Source organism: Limanda limanda, chromosome 21 (assembly GCF_963576545.1).
Source record: "Limanda limanda chromosome 21, fLimLim1.1, whole genome shotgun sequence".
Taxonomy (NCBI): domain Eukaryota; kingdom Metazoa; phylum Chordata; class Actinopteri; order Pleuronectiformes; family Pleuronectidae; genus Limanda; species Limanda limanda.
The window spans coordinates 12,188,421-12,195,392 of NC_083656.1; positions in this window are offsets into that span (position 1 = coordinate 12,188,421).

A 6,972-nucleotide genomic window follows, 5' to 3' on the forward strand; every position below is an offset into this window, starting at 1 on the left:
ACTCTGACGACGTCTCCTGCTCCATTCACCCACAGGGCATTTAAGGCTGATTCACATTTTTATTCTATATATATATGAGTGAAGCATTACTGGCCCTGCCTGCTTCCCTCCCGCCTTTTCGCCATTGTCCTGAGGAGGAGGGGTCACTGCGGATTTGTGCAGAAAGGAATCACCTTTAAAAAGGGGGATCTGAGGGAAATAATGCACCTGCAGCCCCTGACTGCAATCAATGTGCTTTCATCACTTGACCCTCATGGTCTGAGCAAGTGAAGTGCACTGGATTACCAGATATATAAAGACTCATTGTCTGGTTGATGCACGATTACATCGAGGATTCTTGTCCCTGTGTGGTTGTGTTTTGATTGTGTTGCTCACTGGAGGATCAGCGAGCCATCCAAAACAGACTAATTCAATTTAATGTTTTAGCGTGTGTGGTGGTGGGGGGGGTTGGTTGTGCAGCAGTGCAGACAACGTGCTAATGTGCCAGTGGATATAATTAGCACGGCGGAGAGATGTTAAAGGATGCAAAACAAGTTTCCTCTTGGTGGTGGTGGAGGTGGTGATCATCATTAGTCGTGTTACTTTGTCTCTCATGCCACTCATCCTCTCTGGGAAGAATGAATACGGTGAGAGCATGCTTGGGTTTTTACTTGGCCTGTGTTAGTAGCTTTTGTTTACAGCTTATCTGTGTGTGTGTGTGTGTGTGTGTGTGTGTGTGTGTGTGTGTGTGTGTGTGTGTGTGTTTGTGTGTGTGTATGCAAGAGGGAGGGTCTGCTCCTGTAGTAATAGCAGAGCCGCAGTGGTGCCCATCCCCTGCTCCATCCCTGAGATGTAGTGAGGAGAGGAGCCGCAGCCCCTGGCCACTCCCCCCTGTTCTGTAATTGGAAGAGTGTGGCCACCTCCCTCCCCTTCCTCATTGGTATGCAGTGTGCATTGCAGTGTGCGTGCGTGCGTGCATGTGTGTGTGTGTGTGTACGAGGAGAGAGAGAGAGAGCGAGAGAGAGAGAGAGAGAGAGAGAGAGAGAGGTAGCAGTCAGTGCAATGGGATAGAGGAGAGCGAGGAGGCGGAGGAGGAATGAGTGAATGAGAAGTGGCTGGATCTGCCTCGCCTGCACGCCTGTCGTCTGCTGCTGAAGCTGGCCACCACCGCCGTCACCATCCGCGCTCCCAGCACCGGTTCTTCCTCCAGCATCATCAGCACCACCTGCAAGGAAACCAAAAAAAAAGGAAACAGGGGGACCGAGCTCACCACGCGTGCTCCATCCATCCATCACCAGGAGGGACGCAGCAGCAGCAGCAGCAGCATCAGCAGCACCAGCAGGAGGAGGAGGAGGAGGAGGGGGCCTGACTCTTACAATTTAGGCAGCAGCTGCTACCTCAGCCGAATCCCCCTGCACCTTACCCCACGTCCTCACCCACCACCACCACTCACTCCCCTCCCGCTCCTCCCTATGCCCTTGTCCTCGGCGGCTCCTCTCACCTCCCTGGCCAGTATATGGATAGAAGCTCCCTGTTTCAGCTCATACAAGAGCAGGTAAGCATCCCCAGCGTTTCTATGGTTACGGGGCGCTTCCTGCACGGCCCACCTCGCCGTGTGTACCCATTGAGGATGGAGCCGTGCGGAGGCTGCTACGGGAGCTGGTGTCAGGGTGGATTGAGAAGGGGCTGGAAACGAGAGATGGATGCGAGCGTCATGGAACCATGTGGGGGGGGGCCCAACCCCCCCTGAGCCACAAGCAGGAGGCTGGGCATCGTGTCACGGTTAATGGAAGGGGTTATTAAAGGGAGGGCTGTGTGAGCAAAAAGGAGGATGGATGTATGGATGGATTTGATATTTATATTTTCTATATGAGATAGAAGTTAAGATTGATAGTAGAGGCTGAAACGAGAGATGGATGCAAGCGTCTTGGAGCCATGTGGTTCCTCAAGAGTGTGAGGTCAGATCCTCAGCAAGAGGTTCAGCCTCATAATGGCTTATGGGAATTGGTGATTGGTGGGAGGACTGTGTGAGCAACGATAAGGATGGATAAATGAATGGATGTATAAGGACTAAAAATGTGTATTATCTATTTTAATAATACAGTGAATACAGTGAAAATCAATAGGACTAATAGCAGGGGCGGAAGCAAGAGATGGATACAAAGATCATGGAGCCATGTGGGGCCAAAGTGCCACAGCAGCTGCAGAACAGTACATTGTGCAACACACAACAAAAAAAACTACACAAGTACATGTCTTGCAAGGCACAGAATAATAATGCAGAATAAAAGTGAGTTGAATATTGCACCTGCCCTAAAAACACTCAAAGGAATTAATGCAAAACAACAAAACAAAACTGGCATTAAAACCTAAAAGCCAGAGGTTATTGAGATTCGTGGCTGAGTCAACATGTTTCCTTATCGAGTGGTGTGATGGACAGAGGGATGAATGAGAGCTGGAGGCGGTTGGTGTTACACTCACAGGCTCTGTAACGTCTGCCTGAAGGGAACCGGTGAGATTCAGAGAATGGAATGTGTGACGGGTCATTAAGGATCCTGAAGGGAAGGAAAATCCCTGTTGCTCATCACCTTCATAACCGTTTTGACCATGTTCTCGATTTAAAAGAAGGAATGATTGTGAGCAAAAAGAAGGATGGATCTCTGAATGGGTGGACAAAAAAGACTTAAATCAAAATCATGATATAGTTAGAATTGATAGCAGGGGCTGAGTCAAGCTTCATGGAGCCATGATGGTCCCCTAAGAACATCAAGTAGGATCCTCAGGAGGTGTTGAAGACGCTTCTGAAACATGCATGTCATGATTTGAGGAAGGACTGATTGCTGGAGGGAGGGCGGGTGAGAAAAAAGAAGGATAGAAGTATGAATGTATGTATGTGTGGGTTAAAAATCAAGTAAAAATCATGAAGTAGCGTTGAAAGCAGGGGCTGAAACCAGAGAAGGATGCAAGCATCATGGAGAAAAGTGAGGGCCCCCCCCCCTTGAGCCACAAGCAGGAGGCTGGGCACCCGTCATGGTTTATGAAAGGGTTAATTGGGTTGTGTGAGTACGAGCAAGGGATGGATCTGTGAATGGATGTAGAGATGGACTTCTTTCTTTAAAATATAAAGTAAAAAAATTCCAAATCATCCTGGTCATTTCGCTGCTGCAGTAGTTTGCAGCAGTAATGCATGTGTGCGTGTGTGTGTGTGTGTGTCTACCTGCAGAGATTTCTCCTGATGAATGCACTTGTTTACTCGCCCCAGTCACGCGTTTATTTCCCCTCCAGTATAGAACCTGTGATTTGGCTGTAAACTTTCCCCCCCGTTTTCCAGCTCTGTCATTGACGACGACTGCCAGAACAAACACTATGTTGGTGGCCATATTTAGGCCATGCAGGGAAAAAATGTTCCACTTGGCATCTGGTTTCTTAAGAGTCGTCAACCCCCCCCCCCCCCCCCCCCCCCGTGCTGCTGCTCCACCGCCCAATCAGATCTCTGTTTGAATTTAGCTCTGGTCTACCATCTCCAAAATTAACCAACCAAACTGGATTTGAAGGTTTGATTGTAGCCAGAGAGCATGTGTGTATTCGGGTTGTGCCTCCCACAGACACGGGATAGTGTGTGTGTGTGTGTGTGTGTGTGTGTGTGTGTGTGTTTGTGTGTGTTTCCATATTTGTTGCATGTGTGGTATTTAACCCTTTGCTCTCCCAGCCCTGTTTCTGAACGGGCCCGTTGGGGTTTGGTTTGACTGACAGATAGATTGGGCAATCATTCTGTCCAAGAGGGAGAAATTGATTATCTGCTGCAGGGTTTAGGGGTCACGAGTGGCCCATCAGCAACACATTGATCAACAGCCCCAACAGCCTTGGGGAGACGTCTGTGTATGTGTGTGTGCGTGTGTGTATGTGTGTGTGTGTGTGTGTGTGTTTGTGTGTGCGCACGGCAGCGTTTTTTATTTTATGAATGTGTGAGGATGCCCGTGTGGGTTGTGTGAGAAAATGCTCTGTGGTCACACCGGTGAGTCATTTGCCGTAAGCACTTCAGTGGTAACAACTGCAGCGCTTAGTGGTTCCTCCACAACCCATATTCCTCCTCAGACATGTTTTCGAATGCAGTATCAAAGCGGCTGACTCATCCGTGTCAATATTCATTTTTAATGCTGCAGGTTGTTGGGCTGGAGATAAAGCCAGTATTTCCACACTGTAAACGCTTGTTGTTTTATTGATTGCGGGGTTGGCTCTGCATGTGCCAGCGTGTTCGTGTGTATCGGCAGTTTGCAAGGCCACAGTTGAGCAGACTCGAGTCTAGACCAAATCTCTCACCCTGGCTGATGACGGGTTTCTTCCACCTTTGGGACTCCATGCGGCGGCCTTTCATTTTGAATAAGGCTCCCTAATTAAACTAGTTTGAAGTGCCAGCAGTGTTTGGACTGTGAACAGGCAAGCTTGGTTTTTTTTCTTTCTCACAAAGCCTTGCTGCTGCCTGCCTAAACACTGGGCACTTTTTCCATCTTATTCCAGGAAAGCGTTTTTTGCAGCCCTGCCCTTTAGATTCTTATCGCCACGTTCAGCCGAGGCTTCCCACATTGACCACATTGACCAGCGGCGTCTGGGCAAATCCACAAGAGCAGCTGGAGGTCAAGTGCTTTGCATAGAGGTTTCTTAAGTGAAGTTGTTTCTGAGGAGAAAGCATTGCTCTGTCACTGCTTTACACATAGACTGTGTATAAAGATGGATGGCAGGACTGCTCATAAATCCTGCCTCCTCCATGTTAGTGGATGGGGAGATGCATCAAACTAAAAAGTCAAAGTTTGTGTCAAAGAAATGTTTCACACAGATGCTTTTTACATATGTGAATTTTTCTGGATTGTTTGGTTTTAATTAGTTATTTTAGACTCGGAAAATGGGCTGAAACGCCAGGATTGACAATTGACTTACTCGTGGCTTCATTTCTGAATCGTGGGTGGAAGTGTCATCCATCTTTATATGCAGTCTATTGGCGGCGTTTGAACCTGCAACCTTACACCTTTTAAATAAGAATTCAGATTTAACCTGAGCTTCTACTACTGCTCAAGATTTCCTCCAGTCAAACATACATTATCAAAGCTGCTAAACCTTAATGCCGCTGGGATTTCCTCGAGTTGACAACAAAAAAAAAATCGATACAGTATGTCTTGCACCCAGAGGAAACTGGACGTGTTTGGTTTGTATGAGCTCTGCAGGTCGGAGGCAGAGGGTGAATTGCAGCCGTGTCACAATGAACCACATGAAAACGCTGCAGGGGGAAGAGAAAAAGAAAGCAACAGTGGCAACATGAGTGAGTTTATTAGTCTTTGTCTGCAGGAGCTCGCAATGCTGAGCTCGGTCTATTTCTGGCCTATGCGGGCACACACATATGCTCACGAAGAGGGCACACACACACACTTAAACACACACTCGCACAGTTTCTCTGATAGTCTCTCTATCGCAGTGCCGTTGATAAGGAAACTTGTTGGTCGGTCGCACTCTGCTACTACATTGCACTCATCACTCACTGGATATGTCCCTTGTGTGTCATTAATTTCTTATCTGTCTTATTTATGTGTCTCCCATAAGGACTTGGGGTTGTGAATACCATTCTGACATATTCATGCCAAGTAGAAAGAGGTCGGCTGACAACACACTTCCACGTTTCATCATCCGCTGATAGTGATTTGCGTCGAGTTGTATTTGAAAAACTCCTCCGGCTGTTTGAGTGCCAGGAAACGTAAGGAGATGATTGTTGGCATTAAGGATAAATTCCTTTGCTGTCTCCGCTGGAAGAGAGAGAGAGCGTGGTTGGGATCTCGGGGCCTTCACGTCCCAGAGTAGAGTTTGAGCGTAATGATAACAACAGCAGTGCGGATCGTGCATTGCGATAATTAATTACAGAGTCAGTGGCCCAGTTGTCGGTGAACACCAGCGTGTCCTGCGGGCAGCAAAGGCAATTCAAAGGTTTTTTTTATCTGCTATGCAAATATGTGCCCCGTGAATGCCACTGCCCTCTGCAGAGACACAGGCCTGTTCACAGAGACCAAAGGGCTCTGTAGTGCTGGTTCTATGTCACCGGGTTAGCTCAGTGTCACTGGAGCCAGATCAGTGCTGCTGCTGCTGCATCACATCTCACGTCAAGTTGTAATAACAACTTTATAATCAGTAAATATAGTTAATTCAACCTCTTGAACCTACCCCTTAAACCCTACTCCTCGACAAAATCTTTCATCTTGCCTTCTTGTGTTGTTTTGTTTCTGTTCATTTTCTAATCCTGCCTGAATTATTTACAGACCAAATGCCGATAACAGTGTGTGCAATGGGCTGGTAATTATCACAGAGGTGCATACAAACTAATATCATTCAAAGCAATTTCTAGTTTAATGTGAGTAATCAAGACAGTGGAGGGTATGAAGGACTCAGCTCTTAGAATTTATTCTATTAGTTTATTCCATCAATTAATTGTTTTCTTAATTACATGTTCGGAAAAAATTGCTCATCATAGTTTCCTGGAGCCTACGGGAATGAACTGCAATCAAATCAATGCACTATTTATTAAAGATTCAACTTTCAGATTTATAAGAATAGTTATTTTTTGTCCATTTTTTGATCAATTAACTAATTGATTGATCAGCCAAACGATGATTGATTATCAGTCAGATAAAAATGTATTTGACGTTTACGTTGACTTTCTAGATTAAGACCCATCATGCGGCCATACACAGTCTATAAATGGAATCTTTACCATGTGTACAGTATTAGTCTGAACTACACACACAGGGCCTTGTCATTGGCTGAGTGTTGTATAGGATAAGAGGCCTGCTTGTGTATCAACCTCTTTAATGGCTCGGGGGTGTCATGGTGATGGGCTGGGGGGGGGTTTGGTTCCTGAGCCCACGTGGAGCCGACCGATAAGCCAGCGGTGGGCCGGGGTCACTCTGCGGTAATAGGGGTCCCTGGCGGGGTTAACGCTGAGATCATTCTCCT